Source organism: Pteropus alecto, unplaced genomic scaffold, assembly GCF_000325575.1.
Source record: "Pteropus alecto unplaced genomic scaffold, ASM32557v1 scaffold57, whole genome shotgun sequence".
Taxonomy (NCBI): domain Eukaryota; kingdom Metazoa; phylum Chordata; class Mammalia; order Chiroptera; family Pteropodidae; genus Pteropus; species Pteropus alecto.
The window spans coordinates 622,766-643,931 of NW_006442508.1; the positions used below are offsets into that span (position 1 = coordinate 622,766).

Consider the following 21,166-nt stretch of genomic DNA (forward strand, 5'->3'; position numbering starts at 1 on the left):
ATATGTTGCTGTATTCGGTTCGCTAGTATCTTATTTAGGATTTTTGCATCTGTGTTCACGAGAGACATTGGTCTGTAGTTTTTTGTGTGTGTTATCTTTATCAGGTTATGGTATTAGGATAATGTTGGCCTCGTAAAATGAGTTGGGAAGTATTACATCCTCTTCGACTTTTTGGAAGAGTTTGAGAATACATATTAAATCTTCTTTGATTGTTTGGTAGAATTCACTGGCGAAGCCATCTGGTCCTGGACTTTTACTTTTTGGTAGGTTTTTGATGACTGTTTCAATTTCCATACTGCTGATCGGTCTATTTAGATTTTCTAGTTCTTCTTGATTCAGTGTAGGAAAATTGTTTTGTTCTAAGTATTGGTCCATTTCTTCTAGGTTATTAAATTTGTTATTACATACTTTGTATGATCCTTTGTATGATCCTTTGTATGATCCTTTGTATTTCTGCAGTGTCTGTCGTAATTTCTCCTCTTTCATCACTGATTTTGTTTTCTTTCTCTTTTTCCTTTCGTGAGTCTAGCAAGGGGTTTGTCAATGTTATTAACCTTCTCAAAGAACGAGTTCTTTGTTACATTTATTTTTTCTATTTTTTTTTTTGTATTCAATTTCATTTATTTCTACTCTAATTTTGATTATTTCCTTCTGCTGACTTTAGGCTTTATTTGTTCTTCCTTTTCTTGTTTTTTAAGATGAAGCGTTAGGTTGTTTACTTGGGCTCGTTCTTGTTTTTGGAGATAGGCCTGTAATGATATGAATTTGTCTTTTATGGCCGCTTTTGCCATGTCCTGAAAGTTGTGATATGTTATACTATCATTATCATTCATTTCTATGTATCTCTTGATCTCTTTTTTTATTTCTTCTCTGACCGTTATTCTTCAGTATTCTTGTTTAATCTCTTCTCGCTTTCTTTTTACAGTTCATCTTCAGTTTCAAAGCATTATGATCAGAGAATATGGTAGATTTCAACCCTCTTATATTTGTTGAGGCTATCTCTGTGTCCTAGTATGTGGTCGATCCTTAGAATGTTCCATGTGCACTAGAGAAGAATGTATAAGCAACACTTTGGGGATGAATGTCAATTATGTCCAATTGGTCTAATGTGTCATTTAAGGATGTTATTTCCTTATTGATTTTCTGTTTGGATGATCTGTGTATATCTGACAGTGGAGTATTTAGGTCCCCTACTACGATAATGTTTTGGTCTGCTTCTCCCTTTAGTTCTGTTAGTAATTGCTTTACATATTTCTGGGCTTCCCGATTGGGTGCATAGATATTAATAAGTGTTATGTCCTCTTGGTGTATGATTCCCTTTATTATTAGGAAATGTCCCTCAGTATCTTTCTTTATCTTTTTTATTTCGAAGTCTATTTCATCCAATATTGCTACTGCTACTCCCACTTTTCTCTCAATGCTATTTGCTTGGAATATCATTTTCCACCTTTTCACTTTGAGTGTATATTTGTCTTTGGAGTTGAGATGTGTCTCCTGGAGGAAGCATAGGATTGGATTTTATTTTTTGTTCCATTTTGCAACTCTGTGCCTTTTTATTGGTGAGTTCAGTGCTTTTACATTTAGTATGATTATTGAAATATGAGGTCTTCTTACAGCCATTTTATCTTTTGCTTTCTGGTAGCTCCGTGTTTCTATTGCTTCCTTGTCTTTGTGTTTTTGTTTTCTTTATTTTGGTTGCGTTTTGTGGGTTTTCCCTCTGGCCCTTCTTTTATGTTATTTACTTCGATTCTGAATCTTTGGTGTATGGTTATCATTATGAATATGAATACGAGAGTGATATATATATATACAGTCATCCATTTTCTTCTGTGTATGCCTTATCTTCATTCCTTTTTGCAAATTTGGATCTTTGATTCCTCTCTTTTTCAGTCATGTTATCTCAATTTGTCCCTATTTTGCTGAATGTTCATTACTATCTTGCTATAGCAAATCTCTTCTTATTTTTAAGCTTATAATGCCCTGTTCCTAGTACGAATTGCACTTCTCTGCTTCTATCAGCCTGCTAGTCACCTTACTCCTAATCATGTATTTTCAGTTATTTTTTAGGTGAGCTGACCCCTTTTGGTATTTTCTGTAATGCAGGCCTCGTAGTGGAGAATTCTCTCAGTTTTTGTATGTCTGGAGAGGTCTTTATTTCTCCTTCATATCTAAAGGAGAGCTTAGCTGGATACATTATTCTTAGCTGGTAGTTCCTTTCATTTAATATTTTGAATATTTGATTCCACTCCTTTCTTGCTTGTAAGGTTTGCGTTGAGAAGTCCAATGTTAATCTAATGGGTTTTCCTTTATAGGTTACTGTCTTCTTTTCCCTGGCTGCCCTGATAATTCTTCCTTTGTCAATGAGTTTTGATAATTTTAACCTAATGTGTCTTGGTGAAGGCCTTTTTGGGTTGAGATAATTGGGTGTTCTGTTGACTTCTTGAATTCCAAGCTGCAGCTTTTTCTTAGATGTGGGAAATTCTCATCAACTGTTTGTCTGGAAAAGCTTTCTAATCCCTGCTCCTTTTCCTCGTTTTTGAGTACGCCCATTATTCTTATGTTTCCTCTCCTGAGAGTATCAGCTAGTTCTTGTATTTCTCTTTCATTATTTTTCATTTTTTGGTTTTTCTCTTCTTTCTTCTTAATTATTTCTAGATTTCTGACTTCACTGTCCCTATTTGGTCACCTCTATTTCCCTAGCTTGCTATTTCATTTTTCACCTCTTTCAGTGTGTTCTTCATCTCCGGAAATTCTATTTGGTTCCTTTTGAGGATTTAAATCTCCTTGTTAAAGAACTCATTTTGCTCATTTGGTTGTTTTTCCATTTCTGAAATTGTTGATATCAATTGTTTTGGATCTCACTGAGTTTTTTCAGAAGTACCATTCTGAATTCTATCATTTAAGTTGCATATTTCTATGTCTTTAAGCTTATTTTCTGGAGATTTTTCTCTCTTTCTGAGTTACCTTGTTGCCTTGGTTGTTCACGGTTTTTAATGGAAGCATATTCTGCTTTTTTTTTTTTTTTCTAGAAAGAAGATTTATTATATAAAGGTCTCTCCTTAGCCTGTTACAAGGAAAGCGTTTTCCTTTTGGTTTCCAGTAGGTGGCATCTAAGCCTCTTGGATCCCTGCTTTATACAAAGTCTTAATAATGCCTTTTTCTTTCTTGTATATATTCAATCACGCTGCTACACTGAGTCTCAGTCCCTGTCAGTGTTAGTGACAGTTTCGGTAACATTTACTCAGATTCCCCTGGGCTTCACGGTGTTGGGTCTTGGAGAATGGGGGAGAGGGGCACTCTGCATTGGGGATTTGGGCTGTGGCTCAGCCTTGCATTTTGCAACCATGGTGGATAATAACCAACAGTTGTTTCTTCTCTGCTATCCCCACTTCTCTGCTTTCTGCCCTGATGACTGGGTCTTACCACCAGCCACATGGAGCTCCCAGTTCTCCCAGACAGGGCTGTTCAGGGAACCCATCATACCTTCCCCCCTCCCCCTTCTCCTGCAGGGAGCTCCAGAGGCTACATTAGGCATCTTCATTATTTCTCCCAGTTCACCGCCCACCCGGGGTTCTGACCTGTGGTAGCTCCTGTGCATAGATCCCACGCTCAGATGTGCTGGTGTACAGATTGAGTGTTTTTTTGTTGAGTTTTAGATGTTCAGCTTATTGTTTCAAGGGGAGAAATCCAGGTACGTCTCTCATTTTGCCATGTTTCTAATGTCACTCCAGGAGAGACGTTAAAAAGAGATGTAGTAAAAGGTGCTAAAAAAAAAAAAACTGCAGCAGATCAGCTCCCAGCCTGCGCCCATATGCAGCCGAAGGGAGATGGGGACTGGACCTATTCATCTTTATTCTTAAAACTTCTTTGGCCAAATCTTTGCCCCTGTCCTTCCCCCAAATAGTCATTGGTGGCCCTGGCTTTTCACCATATAGCTAGCCTTCTTCAACCTTCTGTTTTCGTTTGCATTCTAACCCCAAACCCCAACTTTCTCTTCATTTCTTCTGGATAACAATTTAGTCATACTGTCATCCGTCTTCTAAAAGCATTTTGCTATTAGCTTATCTTGTAAATTAATATATCAGGATTAGGTTAGATTGTATGTGCCTGAAAACCCCAAAACAATAGTGGGATATGGAAGATAGGAGTCTATTTCTCTCTTCTGTGCAGATGAACTCAGAACCAGTTGCTCCAGGGCTGGTGTGGCAACAATGTGATCATGAGGGACCCAGCCTTCTGCTATCATGTTCCTCCAAGCTCTACTCGAAGCCTTCATTTCATAGTACAAATTGGCTGCACATACAAGCATTTGAGAAAGAAAGTTCAAAGAGGAGAGCACCTCTTGATCCTCACGATCTTTGAAAATATTGTTGTAATCATAGTGCATATATAGCCCAAAGTCTTTTTATCTCTCCTCCCTCCCCACTTCCCACATAAGCTTACATTATGAGCATCTCTTCATGTGGCCACATAGTCTTTCTAAATATATTTTTTAAAGGACTGTTTAATATCCCAGTAAAATAATCTACCCAACCATTTCACTTTCAAGCTTTATTAAGATATAATTGACATACAATATTATGTAGACCTAACCATTTCTATATGACAGTTGATACTGTTGATCATTTAGGTCGGGTATTGGCTAAGTTTTTTTTTACATTTTGTAAGATATTGATAATTTTAACTTCAGATTTTCATTATTTATTACTACATTGTTAGAAGACATTCAGTTTCAACTATTAGAATAACTGTGGCTTAGATAATACAGGCATTTAATTATCTCACATAATAAAAATTACTAAGTGGTGAGTGGGTCAACGGTGTCAAGCTTCTGGCTCTACATCTCTGCAGTTTTCTTGCCTTTCTCACTTGTTCTAAGATGGCTGCTGTAGCTCTTAGAGCATCACTTTCTCACATGATAACACCCAAAATATTAAAGGAAGGAAGGTGCTTTCTGACCATGTCTTCCAGTTGTAACTGGTAAGGAACACTTTTCCGAGGAACACCCAGGAAGATATTCTTGAACATTTCATTGAGTGGAACTGGGTCACATTGTTACCCATAGCTGCAAGGGAAATGGGAAACCAGGACCCAGAGATTCTCTTTCACTGTCTTAGACTGGACAGCATGATTCATCTCCTAATTCAGGACACATTGCCCATCCCCTAATAAATGTTCTTTTAGCCAGGAAGAAGAAATGACTTGGGCAAGTAGTCATCCAAGTTAACAATTAAATATTGGAACTTATTGCGGAGACAAAGAAAACCACAGAAATGGCTTTTTAGGTTAAGATCTCAAAACCTGCCCCATATTGCCACTTGGGCTAGAATAGAGAACTAAGCCCTCAAAATACAGCACTGTGATTTCACATAACTTTTTTTTTTTTACATTGAAACCACATCTGCCTTTTTTTTAAATAAAAATTTTCAGCAAACCAAAAAACTGAAGTGAAACAAAAGGCATTACAGAATCACTGAAGAGAAATAAACTGTATGTTTATGTTAAAAATAGTTTGTAATGTTTATTTTTCTGATTTTAGAGTTAATCCTTAATGATTGTTAAAAACAGTGTAAATATTAAAGAAAAATAACTGAAAAAATTATTTCTAATTTCACCAGAGATAATCACTATTATTGATAGAATTATTTTTAGTCTTTCAGACATATGAATAAATTTTTTTCACATGAAATTAGAATTATATAGATATTTTAGTTTCATATCTTACTTTTTATATTAATAAATCTATGACCCTTTAAAATAATAGATTTTCTCAATTTTTGTATGTCTCTCTTCAATTCAATGTATACCTCTTATGTTTTAATGAATAAATTGAGAACAGTTATTTGTTTTTTCATAGGAAAAAATGCCGTAGAAGTAAATCGATCTAGAGAGTTCTCTCATTCATTGGCTCAACTCAAAAACCCAACATTTCTGAGTTTCAGCTTTCTAATTTATAAAATGAGGTTGATGAGAACAATAATAAAACTGATTTTTGCTATTTTACAGTGATCTTGTGAAGATCAAATATGATAATATACATAAAAATACTTTTTAAGCTGTAAATTGAATCTGAAAAACAACAATTCAAAGTTAAAAGAAAACTTAGTAACTTAATATTTTCCTTCCAAAACATTAAAAAAATCTCATTGCTTTAAAAAGCAGGAATTACACGGAGCAAAAACAATATTATTTTACATTTTAACAATAAACACCATGAAGATAGGTTCGCTCAAAATTATAAAAACCATTTTGTTTTTGATAAAAATTCAAGAACTTAAAATTCTTATTTGGAAAAAAATGTTTCAATAGAAATTTTGTTCTTTTAAAGTTTTATGTGGTTAAAAAAGTAAAAAGAATAGTTATTTGTTTATGACTAATTTTGAAATTTTATGTATAATTTTCAATGTCATTTAAAAAGAAAGTGCTTATTAAAGAGAATTTACGAGAATACTTCCTTTTCTTCTGAATGATTAAAAAATGCACAGCTATAATAATTTAGGTAATAATAATAACAAGAAAACAGCAGGTTTAGTTTGAAACTAAATCTTGCAATCGTTGGCTGCACTTGTCACAAACATGTTTTCCTCTAATAAGCATCTAGTATTTCCCACTACCTCTTTCTTTTTGAGCTCAGACACTGAATAACTTTCCCGGAAATCTTACTGTTTTGTTTCTGAGTACTCTTTTATCTTTCCCATGAGAAAATAAAGCTACGAGATACCTTGGATATCTCTCTCAGATATTTGGAAAATTTAAGACAGAACTTCTAAGAGGTTTATGCAAAAACCTCTGGAATCCCTGTTTTGGAGTCTATATGGAAGTACAATTTGCATCTGGTTGGAATCATTTAAATGTGACCCTGTAGAGACTGAGCTATGAGGAAGATGACTTTGCAAGGTTCAACTGTGGTTCAGTGATTCTCATTAGAATCGACTGCTATAAAATCACTGGTTATTATTCAAAACTTATTGCAATTGACTCAGTGACAAGGGTTTACAGAGAAAACTTAGGTAGACTTGATCAATGTAGTTTAAAAAAACAATAGTTTTTTCCATCTGGCTCATATATGTAATAGATGCTTACTGTAGAAAAGTTGGCTTCTTTTGCAGTACAGAAGCTTTTTAGTTTGATGTAGTCCAATTTGTTTATTTTTGCTTTTGTTTCCCTTGTCTTTGGAGTCAAATTCACAAAATACCTCTAAGACCAATGTCCAGAAGCTTGTGCCTATGTTTTTTCCTATGCATTTTATTGTTTCAGGTCTTACATTCAAGTCTTTAATCCATTTTAAGTTAATTTTTGTGTATGCTATGAGACAGTGGTCTAGTTTTATTCTTTTGCATATGGCTCTCCAGTTTTCCAACCACTATTTATTGCAGAGACTTTCTTTTCTCCATTGTATATTTTTGGCTGCTTTGTCATAAATTATTTGCCTATATATGTGTGGATTTATTTCTGGTCTCTCAGTTGTGTTTCATTGGTCTCTGTGTGTTTTTTTTTCTGCCAATACCATACTGTTTTGATTACTACAGCTTTGTAGTATAGTTTGAAATTGGGGAGTGTGACAACTCTGGCTTTGTTCTTTTTTCTCGAGATTGCTTTGGCTATTTGGGATCTTTTGTGGGTTTGTACAAATATGAGGATTTTTTTTCTCTATTTCTGTGAAAGATGCATTGAATTGCATCGAATCTGTAGATTGTTTAAGGTAATATGCCCATTTTAACAATGTTAATTCTTCCAATCTGTGAACATGGAATATCTTTCCATTTCTTTGTGTCTTCTTCAATTTCTTTTAATAATGTCTTTTAGTTTTCAGTGTACAGGTCCTTTACTTCTTTTGTTAAGTTTATTTCTAGGTATTTTATTCTTTTTGACAACATGGATGGATTTTGCAGGTATTATGGTAAGTAACATAAATCTGATGGAAAAGAACAAAAACAATGATTTCACTCATATGTGGAATATAAAACAAAAAAGTAACAAATGAACTAAAAAAAATAACCAAAAACAAATTCAGAGACACAGACAACGGAATGATGGTTACCATTGGGTAAGGGGGGTGGGAGAGGGAGAACCGGGTAAAGGGGGACAAATAAAGGGGGACAAAAAAATAGACTAGGTAGTGAGCACACAATAGAGTAGACATTGAATTATAATTTTGTATACCTGAAATTTATATAATGTTATTAACCAATGTTTCCTAATAAATTTAATTTTTAAAAAATTTAGGAGATACATGAAAAGAAAAAGGAAAGCATGAAAAATCATTCATGTCCTGTCACCCAGAAGTTATGTCTATTAATATTTGCATGTATGTATAGCATAACAAGTTGAATTCAAATTCAAGTTTCGTATTCCGTTTTTTTTCACTTGATTGTCTATTGTGAGCATGTTCTCAGGTCATTAAATATTTTTTGATTTATAGTGAGCTGCAATTGCCTGCTTCTTAGGACTGAGCCACCAGCAGCAAAGAAATGAAATTAGTGCCTCCTAAAAGAAAGTGGTTACCTCTACTACCCAACCTGCTTTTCTTTTATTGTACCCATAACTACTTTTCCTAATAAGCAGTGCCAGCTGGTGTCAAATCTCAGCTGAATGACATTATATTTTGTTTTGCTTTTTAAAAAATCTATGGGCCTAATTGCAATTTATAAATATTTTAGTATACATGCTGCCGAAGCAAGCACAACAACTTATAAATAAGTACAAACGTTCATACAAATGTTTCAAGCTAGTTCTCTCTCGGAGGTTGCATCAGTAATAAAATGAATGGAATTCATTTTACTTAGTTGAGTCAACATTTATCATTTGAGCAAGTGGATATTCCCAAGACAGGAAGTTATTGATAAGGAAGAAGGGATCTGGTAATCAGCATCTGGCTTCCCAAAGCTATGGCCAAATTATTCTTGATTTGCCGACAAGTCAAATATAAAATTTCTATTGAAGTAAACACCAGCCTAAGGAATATGTTACTTTCTGTTGTGCTTAAAGAGGACCCAGCTGATTTTCTCAACCATTTTTAATACTGTGAATGGAATCTTAAAAAACAAAAACAAAACAAAACAAAAACAAAACAAAACAAAACAAAAACTGCTTTCTTTCAAAGCCAAAAACCTACACATATTTTGGGCATTTGTGCAAAAAAAAAAAAAAATTTTTTTTTAACTACTGTATGTAATTAAAACACCACTGGTCATCTTATTTTCAACTTCCTGTGTGATTATATGTTCCTATAAAATGTATTTTATTAATTTACTTACCTGTTCAGATTGTGTACTGACAAGCCATATCAGTTCCAGTTTTTTGTGATTTTCAGAAGACAGAGCTATGTCTTTCTTATAAATCAGTATATGTCTGCAGCAGCTTCCAGAATTTTATTCAGGAGTGCATGTGAAGCCATTTTTACAGATGTCTTTCACATTGTCAGCACAGCTATTCAGTAGGGAATGAAATTCCTCTTGCTTATTTATATAGTGGCAATAGCTAATAAAAACAGCAGTTAGAAATTAATATGTCTAAAATTCATGCCTATACATTAAAGCAGGAAATGGGAGGCATCTTAGGAAAAGATAAAAAAAGGTAAAAAACTATTTTTTAAGAGTGTAAAGGAAAATATTTTGTTCTTTTAGGTGAGGATAACGACAGCTTTTGAAGTTTAAAATCAGTCTTTGTTAATGAGCCATTCAGGATCAGGCAAACCATTTTTAATACTGTGAATGGAATCTTAAAAAACAAAAACAAAACAAACCAAAAACAAAACAAAACAAAACAAAAACTGCTTTCTTTCAAAGCCAAAAACCTACACATATTTTGGGCATTTGTGCAAAAAAAAAAAAAATTTTTTTTAAACTACTGTATGGGATGTTGGGGTATCCACCTGATGTGAGAGACCTAATAAATAATATTTAAATGATATAATTGTATCCTATAGTCAAGGGTACCAAAGATATTGGCAAAATTCAACTGGCTACTATTATAAAGAAATGTAAAGATGGACTATGGAATCAAGCGATACCATTTTTTGCCTGCATGATCTTCAGCAAGATACGTAAACTCTCTCTGTGCCTCACTTTCCTCCTCTGCAAACAGAGATAGTGGTACCTATCTCATAATTGTAAGGAAGTAGGTTAAAAAATGCATATAAAGTGCTTAACTGACACATGTTAAATGCTCAACAAATGGTAGGCCAGCATGATTAAGTTATTATTATGACCTGGTAAGGAAGATCAAGGGAGCAGAGAATAAGTTGAAGGATGAGGCAGCATTGTGACACTGTGTCTTAAAAAGTTCCTACTACCCTAGAATTTTCTACTAGATACCTAGCTCTGGTCGTATTTCTCTCTAGATGTCAGCAGTCATCATAAAAATCACTTACAAAGATTCAAAGAAGAGACTCATAAAGGACCGGAAAAGTGGAGACATGAGCAGTTAAGAGGAGGGCCGGGGCTGGGAGGTGAGTCTGCACAAGATCATCTTCTAGTTGGGAGAGTGCTGCACACCTCTCTCTCCCAGGTACGAGCAGAAGAGGAAATAGCCCTTCTATCAGTGTGGAGTAGTCAAATGATCATTAAATCTAGGGATATATGCGGAGGTTAAGGACCATTAAACATTCAAATGGCTATTGGATGTTTTAAAAAAGACCTACCTCCCTCATCTTCTCATTGACAACTTTCCTGACCACCCTTTTTAGTGAGCATCTCACCCAAGCTTCCTATCCCTTTACCTTGCTTTATTTTCCTTTCAGTAATTAGCATACTGCATATTCTATATTACTAAATTATCATTTTCATTAATTTTCCTTTCCAGTAGATGTGAGATCATGAGAGCAGGTTATTTTATTTTTGTGGTTATTTTCACAGCTGTTTCTGTAGAGCCTACCTAGCACAGTGCTCAATAAATTTTATAGCAAGTGTTCAATAAATATTTATTGAAAGAGAAAGGAAAGGATAAACTCATTTATCTAAAGGTGTTTGTAGTGTGGTGAGCAGATGAGTTCAGAAAGCATTTCTGAAGAGTCTGTTCAGATTTTGCATAAGGAATAAAGTAGCATTAACAACCTGATTTAAAAATTTCTAGACTTTTTTAAACTGTGGAAACAATAAACACATAACATTAGAATCATATGCATGATGCGTAAGCTTGTATGACTTTATTAAAGCAGAATTTGGGCCTGGCAAAGTTTCTCAAATTCTGAAATTCAACAGTTGTTATTCAAAGAGGGGGTTGGGATGAAGGGAAAAAACTCCAGAGACCGAAGTCCAAAACAAGAGTGGCTAATAATAGCTACCATGTAGTGAGTGTCTACTATATTCCGAGGACAATACAGCTTTTATACAAAACCCTTTCAAGGTAGATATTATTAAGCCCTTTTTCCAGATGGGAAGATCAAGGCCTCGTTCTTACTAATTTCAGATTGCCTTAGGGTATAAGCTTCAACCTGTTCCCTCTGGAACTGTGTGGGAGATCTGTTATTTTGAAAAGATGCAAGTTAACTCTCAATGAGCCTTGTCTTATAACTGAAACGTTTGCAACCCCCGCTCTAAGCAGGTGTGCTGAGTTGCAGTTACCCTGAGATGTTTGTGCCCAAACCGAAGATCTCTATCAAGGCAACGAGTAAAATATGAATATGAGAAGAAGCAGTGATGGCCTTCTCCTTCTTTTTTAAACAAACCAGAATTTCTACATCAGAGCAAATGTTGTATGTTTTGCAGAAGTCCCCTGGGAGTTCGCGCACTTGACTCAAAGACGCTGCTCTCACTCAAATCATGTTTCAAACTCTCTTCTGGATTTGCCCTCAGAGCATGAGGCACATTCTTTTAAAACTTCTTCAGTGCTAGCAAATATTTGCCTTTTGGGTAGATCTGATTTTGAGAGACAGCCCTTGGGAGCTACATCCAGCAAATAAGGTGGGTGACCAAGCCAGATTATATTTTGGGTCCAAAACAAGTTGTGAATAGAATGCAGTGATACTGGTTTTCTTTTGTAGCTTATTAAACTGTGTCTGAAAGATGTTGTAAAATGGTTCTAGAAGTGCTTTGACTAATGTCTGCAATGTTGAAAAAGTGCACCAACTACCAAGGAGGATGGTCATTTGACTACATTAGCTGTGCTTTGACGGATAAAAAAAAAATTCTATCTTAATTTTAGAATTGCAGCTTGAATGATTACTTTGAGTGCTATCTTCTGTAACAAGACCCTACACGGTTATGAATTATGGCTCTGCAATAAAATGAACAAGTATGTAAATGTTTGCTAGATAAATACAGTTACACAGGGCAAACAAACCGGGATAAAAATGGCAGATGAGAATCCTGAGAACCTAACAGTCACTGAAACAAAAAGCAATATGTTATGTTACATTAAAACAGTTAAAGAGAAAATAGATAATGAGAATAACAGCAGGAGAAATTATGTTTTTATGTTTATGGCTATAAGAAGGAATCTAGAAGACGTTTGAACTGATATTCTTATCTGGTTAGGGAAGCTATTGTTTATAATGAATTAAAATACAAAAGGAGGAAATCATTTATGTGATTTCTGGTCGGTGGCATTTCTAAGATGTTTTAATGTTTAGAATTTAAAAGAGTATTTTATATTAATGTATTTTACACGGATGTATTACACATCAGAATTAAGCTTTCTCTTATCAAATGCTAACATTTTATAATCCCCATCACAAAATGTCTCAATCAGAAGGAATGCATGCTTCGGTTTAATATAGTTGTTCATCACCCAGTGAGGAACTGGGTAATAACTACTGTGTAATTAATGTCCTGAGTTTGAAACTCAAAGCTTTCAACAAGGTTTTAGTACATGTTTTCCATCTTCAGAACCCCTTGAAATATTTTATTAGGTGGCATTTCACAAATGAGGGCATGTGTAAACATTGAAAGCTACCCACTAAATCTAAATCATTTCAGTTAATAAGCTAATAGTAAGAACGGAGGAATCTTACTAATACAGGGTAAAAATAATTTAGGAAATGATATGGCAGTGTTTTGGAAACATCGATATGGCAATATTTCCAAGATTTACTATTTATTGCAAGTACCATTGTCTTTACGAGTTCTATCTGGTATAAAGGGCAGAGCATCTTTACAATGAGCAAAAATACCGCTTATGCATGAGTTCAGGGTACACAAGGTTGTCCTGTTATTTTAAAATCCTCAATAAGAGAGGTCATTGTTCTTAGGAGACTGTTAAAGAGAAAATAAATTGTTCTTCTGCTGTATCAGAGGACATTTCAAATGAAAGTGTTTTTGAGACCTTTATGGAATTGTTTTTGCCCAGGAATCTCAGAGGAGGGGCATTCAGGAGAGAGAAGTGGACCCTTGGCCTGTTGTCGGGCTGCCCCTCCCTCCCCACAGTGGCCCAGCTCTCCATAGTCAGAAGACAGTGGTATGAAGAGCCAAGAGAGATGGACGGGGTGAATCTTTGTTTTGCTTTTCTTAGGTTTTAGAATTTTGTTTTACCAGCTGAGGTCTCGCTGGCTGTGAAATATACTTAAAAATGTTTACTACATAGGGCTATTGTGAAGATTAGATGAGAGAAGCAATCTGCTGTTCGGCAAATGATTCTTGAGTGACTGTTTAGTGCCTGAGATGCCCCAGTGAGCAAGGCCAGGCCTTGGGCTTCGAGGGCCTCTCAACTGGATATTACGGGGCTGTTTAGTGAGCGCTCTGGCGGTGTTAGCTTAAGGGTCTGTGGGAGTTCAAGGGAAGGCATATAACACCATTTGTGGTGGAGAAAGGTAGTAGTCATGGAAGGCTCCCCAGAGTATGGCTTCTTACAAGGGTCTGGTTCCTGGTAAGGGTCTAGGACCTCCACACCTGAAGTTTCCTTCCTTCCCACATTCTGAATTCCCCAGGATTTTTCCTCACCTCTGTTCCAAGACTGGACTATGTAGTATCAGAACTGACACACCAGGATGTTTGTGTGTGTGTGTGTGTGTGTGTGTGTGTGTGTGTGTGTGTGTGTGTGTGTGTGTGTGTGTGTGTGTGTGTGTGTGTGTGTGTGTCTGTAAGCATGTAGTGTGTACACGTATTTTAAGTCATTTACTTCTTCTCCTTACCACTAATCCTGTCTGTTAAAAGAATGAGGATAAGGGGGAAGACAGGGGAGGAAAGGAAAGAGGGAGAGAGAGAGAGATGAAAAGAAGAAAGTTAGATAACTAGCTGTCCTCAAATCCCTCCTACCCCATCCCAAAAAAATCCTCTCTGAGAATAAATTATATGTAAAAATTAGAGGTGTATAAGAAGCAATAAGAAAAACGGTTTCTCACCTTCAAGAGCAGGAAGAAACACAAACCCTGACTATATGAGAACATCCAAAACTATACATACAGAGAGAGAGCAAGTCCATCAGAAGACTAATGGTGGTCAGACGAGAAGCCAAGAGAGAAAGGGGAGTCTTGCAGCCAGACCTGGTAATGCTCTTTCCAGAACCATCTTGGATGAGGTGGGAATGCCTGTAGACACACTCATCTGTCCTGACTCTGGAGTATGTAGGCCCCTTTGTGGGGAAACTGTTCAAGGCCTGAGGCCCTGAACTTATTATAAACTGTGCTTGTGGTGTCTCTTGCTTTGTTTCCAAAAGGGGTTGCTGTCCATGCAGGCAGCTGTCCTTACCCAACTCCTCTGCTTTCTCAAGGAACACTGGGACACTGAGAGAACCACTGGATCTCTAGCTGGACATACAACCAATTTTGAAGTCTTTGCCACTCCAAATCTTTTAGAAGCTCTTTCATCCTGAATTTTCTGAAGCATATCTGAAGTCGATCTTCATCTCTGCATTAAATCGTCAATCAAAGCAGTGTCCCAGGATAGCACACAGTGTATTAATTGCTCTCTCACATCCTCCCCTACGTGCTCCCTGGAATTGCTTTAAGTTGATAGTTTCGTGAGATAAAATCGGCCTACATTGAGAGAAAATGTAAGGAACTACCTCACAAGACTTGTTGCTGGCTGTGTTTAGTTTAAGGTTGGCGTTTTACTTCTATTGTAATGTCCTCTCTATGAGAATTCAGGTGCCAAGTTCCTCTTTATTCTTAGCACCTTGGGAAGCCAGGAAGACCTCGCCATCCTGAGCAGTACACTCCCTTTCATCCAGCGGGCACTCAGTTTTCTATGTGGTAGTGTTTGCTGGTTCATACTGGTTGCTTATAAGCTTAGAATCATATCAATCTCATCCCTTGGTTTTAGCTTAATTTTTATTTTTACTTCTTTTGGCCTCATCTTTTTATTTATTTTTAAAAATTTTGTTTTATCTTGCTAAGATGTATGCATTTTTATTAGCTGCCCTAAATCTTTTGATGTCCTGCTTATCTAATAATATCATGATGGTGATCTGGCTTTCTTTCCATGGAGAATTTTCTAGAAGACAATAATGTGCTTGTCAGAGGATTCAAGGATTTCCCCTTGGCAGATGGAGTTCTTACTGCAGATTAACCAACTGACTCTTGGGCTCATGTAAGAGTCTCTTTATGAGCTTAGTAATTGTGTGTCCATCTCTGAGAATGTTCATCTTGCACCGTTTTTTTCCTGCTACCACTACACACCAGACACATTAATCCTCTTTCACGCCTTTAAACATGGCATGCTCTTTTCCACATCAGGGTCTTTGCATATACTGTTGCCTCTGCTCGGAATGTCCTTCCTCCTACTCTCCCCAGGCACCTCTTTCTCATTATTAGAGTGGTTGTGACCCATTAGAATGATCAGGAGAGTTCATATTGATGCCCAAATTAAACTAGAATCTCTGGGAGGTGAGGCCTAGGTATTGGTACTTTTAAAAGCTTCTTAGATCATTTTAATTTTTAGCTGGGGCTAAGAGTCACAGCTTTAGGTCATAGCTTAAATGTCAGTTGCTCAAAGAGGTCCTCCTTGACCACCTCTAGGATGTAGAGTTTGTCTTGCTCTCTAGCTCAGCTTCTTCTCTGATTTCTTTGTAATAATTACTACAATTTATAATTATTGTATTTTATTTGAATGTTTTTGTTTGTCTCCCCCACACTAGGATGTAGGTGCTGTGAGGTCAGGGTCTGTCTTGGTCTTTGCACTTATCTTCAGTGCACAGTCAGGCACAGCATTTAAGAGTCTGCCAGTGATAAGGATGGCCTGTGAATGATGCATTCTGGTCTGATCTCTCGGAAATCATCCAAGGCTCCCTGCAATATTGTGAGAGAATCCATTTCAAGGTTCAGTGGCTATTTTAACTGACAAGATGGTTACATACACTTTCCTTTGACCTGACTCCTGTGTCCCAGGATTCTTCATGTGAGAGCTTAACTCACAGTGTCTCCTCTATGTCCGTGTCTTTCTCCTTCACTTGATTTTGATCGTTATGAGTAAGAGATTTCATCTTGTTTATCTTTGCGTCCCCATCCCACCCCAACACCCAGCGCTGGATCTTGCACATAGTAGGGGCTCTGTAAGTGTTTATTGACTTGGAATTGACTTTATCCTTATGGCACATAGGTATTTTGACCAAGATTTCACCCTGGACAGTAGGATTTATGATTATTCAGGGATTTGAGATGTAGGGTAATGTGACCACATCATGAAAGTTTAATTTGTTGGTTTAGGCAATTTAGCCATAAACTACATGCAGATGGTCTCTCCACCTGAATAGCACTGGAGGAGAAAACAAATAAATTTGTGTTTAGAGGCAAATAATGAAACTTTGAAGAGTTTGAGAACAACTCAGTCACATCCCTCACAACACAGGTGCTGGTCCATAAAAGGGTGAATGCACGGCAGAGCTGCTTGAGCTCTCACGATGGCTGGGTCTGTTTTTTCCAAATTATTATTTGGTAGTTGTTAATAAAACAAAGCAAAACAAACTACTCACCTGCTTGTTTCTCTCCACAGTTAGTATGTTCATTGAGCTGACTTGTAACTTCTAGGGTGCTTTTTTCGAAGTTTAAATTAACCAAATGGATGGACTTTCCTACCTCCCTTTTTCTGCTTTATTTCACTTCCTTAAGGAGTCATTTTGGTTTTTCTCTCTTCCTTTCCTCAGATTTATGTAGGTGATTTGCTGATGGGAAATGAAGGATGGGGAGGAGAAGTTGTCCCAGGAGGGTTGATATATTAAACACAAATCCAGCCATGCAGCAAAGACCTTATCTGCCTCTTATCTGGGGAAGTTTTCAAATTGTCAGAGAAATGCACGTGCACGTGTGTGCGTGTGTGTGTGTGTGTGCGCGCGCACGCACACACACACACACAGCCCTAAACGCACACAAATGAAACCCCTACTTCAGAGAAGCCAGCGACAGGAAATTGACTTATGCACAGGAACTTGCTAACCTCTTTTGTCACATTTGAATGGTTCCTGCTGCCTCAGTCACCACGTACACTCACCCCAACCATCTTGGGTTGGAATCTCCACCAGAACAACTCTTATATATTTTTAATCCTTCCTATGTGAATCAGTTATATTCTTGGGGAGGAAGGAAAGGTTGATCTTAGAAGGAAATCATAACAGAGAAAGGGCTTGGCTGCTTTTGTTTGTACTCACCTACATTGAACAGCTCTGACTTCCGGAGTCAGTCATTTTGTCAAGAAATGTCTTCAGCATTCTACAACAGGTAAGACTTTTGCTTCTTTAAAAATATTCCTTCAGTGTCAAAAGAAATCTTTCCAATTTTATTTAGCTTTTACTCTAGGCTAAACATAATAATTACCCTGTTCTACCTGTCATAAAGTATGGAACCAAATTATGAGAGAAAGGGGAGTTGTTCTGATATCCAACTACCCCCCGCCCAAGTCCTAACAAGATGCATATAGTTTTTGAAACATTAAATGTTATAATAGTTGGCTTTTGGTTTTCCAGATATTCTCCTAGAGAATTCATAGACTTGTGATTGACTATCACTGAGCTCAAATATTTGGGTAGTTTAGTATGGTGTCAGCTGGGTACTAGACTTATTAAAATGATCACTTTGTAAATTATATATAAATGTCTAATCACTATGTCATACATTTGAAACAAATATAATATCGTATGTCAACTGTAATTGAAAAAAATTGGGTAGTTTAAATATTGGGTAGTTTAAAAAAATAGTGCAAATGTGAGTTATCTTTTTTTTAATTCAGAAAAGAAACAACCAAAATCCAAATGATGTAGATTTAGACCTGAAATTCTTAGCTTGTTTTACCTATTGCCAATTAAGTCCTCCTTCTAAAAGTGGTATATGATAAGTATATATTTTTTAATTAAATTTAGTTTTTGAGGTGGTTTGATTTGGAGACATGCTATGAGATACCAGTCAGTAGCCCGGGTTGTAACTAAATACAGTTTAAGAAATCACTAGTTTTCGGTGCTTTACTAAATCAAAGCTGTCATTGAAATATTGAAGTAAGCAACAAGTAGTTGATAATCAGTTATTAATTCTGAGCTGGTGCTGTGGATGGTATAAAAGAAATATAAAGAATTCTCTATATTCTTTATATTTGAAGGACCTTATTATCTAGTAGTCGTGGTAAGAAGTAAAATTTAGGAAGCAGTGCAAGACGAGAATTAAGTGATGAATGGGACAGCATAGGCTGTAAGGGTAATAGGAGGTCCAAGAAGGGGATATGAGGGTAAGCTGGAATAGTCTGGAAGACATGGGCCTTGGAAAGATATGACATTCGAGTAGAAGAAGAAGGTTAATTCACACTGGGAGAACTGTGTGGGCAAAGGCACAAAGGTGAGACTGACTAGCAGTTGACCAGCTCAACTGAGGAGACTGTCCCAAGAAAAGAAAGTCTGTTTTACACACTGACAGGAAAATTAGAGTGTAGACAGGTTATAGAGGACCTTGAGGGGCTGCTGAAGAGAATAGACTCCATTCAATAGTTTTCTAGTCTGCTCATGCCATTAGGTTCCTCTTTCTCAGCTTTCGCAGCTCTGACAAAATTCAGTGTGAGAGGGAGCCTGGAGATGCTTGTCTCTCATCCTTGGGGTTGCTTTATGCATCTCCACAGCTTTATCCTTCACTTATCTTGTATTGTTTTCCCTTAGTATACCATTTATGTAGAGAAAAGGTCATATGGCTTGAGATACCTGTAAGACTTCGATTTCTGGTTACTACATTTTAAGGAGTCCCTTCAATCATCCAATATTAAAGTGGGAGATGAGCTGGTTGACCAATTACAAGCAAGTCTCTATTCTTCAAAAGCCAGTGCAGAAGTTCCATGAAATATGTGTTACTTCCTTTGCATGTCTGAATGAGATGTTATCGATATGCTGCTGCTCTTTTCCTAATGATTGAGAGCACTTTTGTTTCCTGGACTACGAGATATCAATGTCCACATAATAACGAAATTACAGTATGATAGATAAAAACTCAGACTTTGGCACCAGATTGCCATGTGTTGAAGCCTGGTGTTATTGCTTCTCAGCTCCAAGAATTTGAACACATTACTTGACTTCTTCAATTTTCAGATTTAAAAAAATTGTAAAATAGTTCTAATAATAACTGAAAATACCTATTTCAGAGGGTTGTTATAGGGATAAAATGAAATTAAGATATAGTGCCTGGCATAAAATAAACTCTCCTTTTATGATTCTTATTAAGGACTTGGCTAGGGATACTAGAATGATATGGTCCCTGGCCTGTGAATGAGATATCTGTAAAGTAAATGGGGCTGATGGGAAGAGGCTTGGAATTAATATTTTTTGAGCACTAAGTATAGAATAGGTACATGGTTGAATGTTTTATAGCGATAACGCATATGAAAAGAAAAAACAGATTAGAAATTGGTATTTTAAGCCTTTCCATATCAGATTCTCAGACAGGTCTCTGAATGACTGCTAGGTTATTTTGGGCATCTGTGGCTGATATTGCTTTCTGAATGCTTTGGATGGAATTACAGTAGTGCTTGGAAATAGAGTCAGAGAGGGTGACTCTTCTTCCTTGGCCAGCTTAAATCAAATATTTAATTTGATTATATTTGAATTTTAGTATTAGTAAGGCATAGCTAAAATTTATTTCTATTCAGAAGTTGGGACCATTTTGATAATGAGTGCCTAAAGTGCTTATTTGGGTTGGTTCTAGATGTTTAGATCTGGGTGAAAGCCAAGATTAAAAAGCATCCTTCTTTCCTGTTCCATTCTTCAGATTAGAGATTCTTTTGGGTTAGTAACCCCCCTTAAAAAAATGCAAACATGGCTTATATGTTCATTATACAAGGAGTTCTCAATTATACATGCAGATTACTTCGGTCAAATTGTAATATGGTTTTCCTTCTAGAGCCCTACTGTTAATATAAGAGAGGAAAGTTTGGGGTTTTGTGTATGGAAAAGTGTGGACACAAGTCAGGATGGGTGCCCAAATGGAGCATGTTGGGAAGCACCATGGCAGTACTGGGCCCTAGGGTGGGCAGTGAAAGATGGAAAGGGTGAATAGAGGGAGGTAGAAGGGTGCCAGAAACAAAGGCTCCCCCTAGTTCTTTAGTCATTTGACTCTAGCAGCTGCTTGAATGTTCTGAGGAACTTCTTGACACCTTGCATAAGAAAATGTCATTCTGTTCTTCGGATGTGGAAAGATGTACATAGATGGGTTGATTTGTCTGGTTGTGGCCCAGAATCATTGTCCTTAAAGCTGGCTGGACTTGAGAACTTTTAAAGACTAGCAATATGTATCACAGCTCAACCCTAGAGTAAGGTCCATGTGATAATAAATATAAATATAAATATAAACCCTTCCCCCCCAGGTGACTTGGAGACAGTTGTTCTCCAGGTGAGCATTTGGGGGTCATTAATCCAGAACTCTCCTACCAGGGCCCCAAGCACTGAGATGGTAAGTTGAGTTAGAGCATAGACGAGGCAAAATGATTTTCCTTCTTTTGTGATTAATATGGTCACACAAATGTATTTTCCTATTGTTTTGAATTTATTTCTTTGGAGAATTACTGGGAGTGAGATGACTGAGTCAAAGGTTTGAGCATATTTAGTTTGTGTCAACCATATTTACATTTGAACACGTATGTATGATGAACAGGTTAAAAATTCTATAATGTTATCTATCTATCTATCTATCTATCTATCTATCTATCTATCTATCTATCTATCTATTTCATTATTACTCAGGGAGAGCCCAAAGAAAGGAATTTGATTTCAGTGAAGTAAGTGCCAAGTCACTCTCCCATTTCTCTTTTTTAGTAAAATAGAATACTAATGA

The 21,166-nt window shown here is 36.5% G+C and overlaps 1 protein-coding gene across 1 annotated transcript in view; it reads left to right on the forward strand.

Moving 5' to 3' along the window:
- Window positions 1-11,634: 11,634 nt before the first annotated feature.
- Window positions 11,635-21,166, forward strand: part of RHOH (ras homolog family member H) — a 42,463-nt gene continuing 32,931 nt past the window's right edge. The window contains exon 1 of the mRNA XM_006922451.2: window positions 11,635-11,903. The gene's annotated coding sequence lies outside the window, so the exon portion shown is untranslated. The remainder of the gene's footprint in view (window positions 11,904-21,166) is intronic.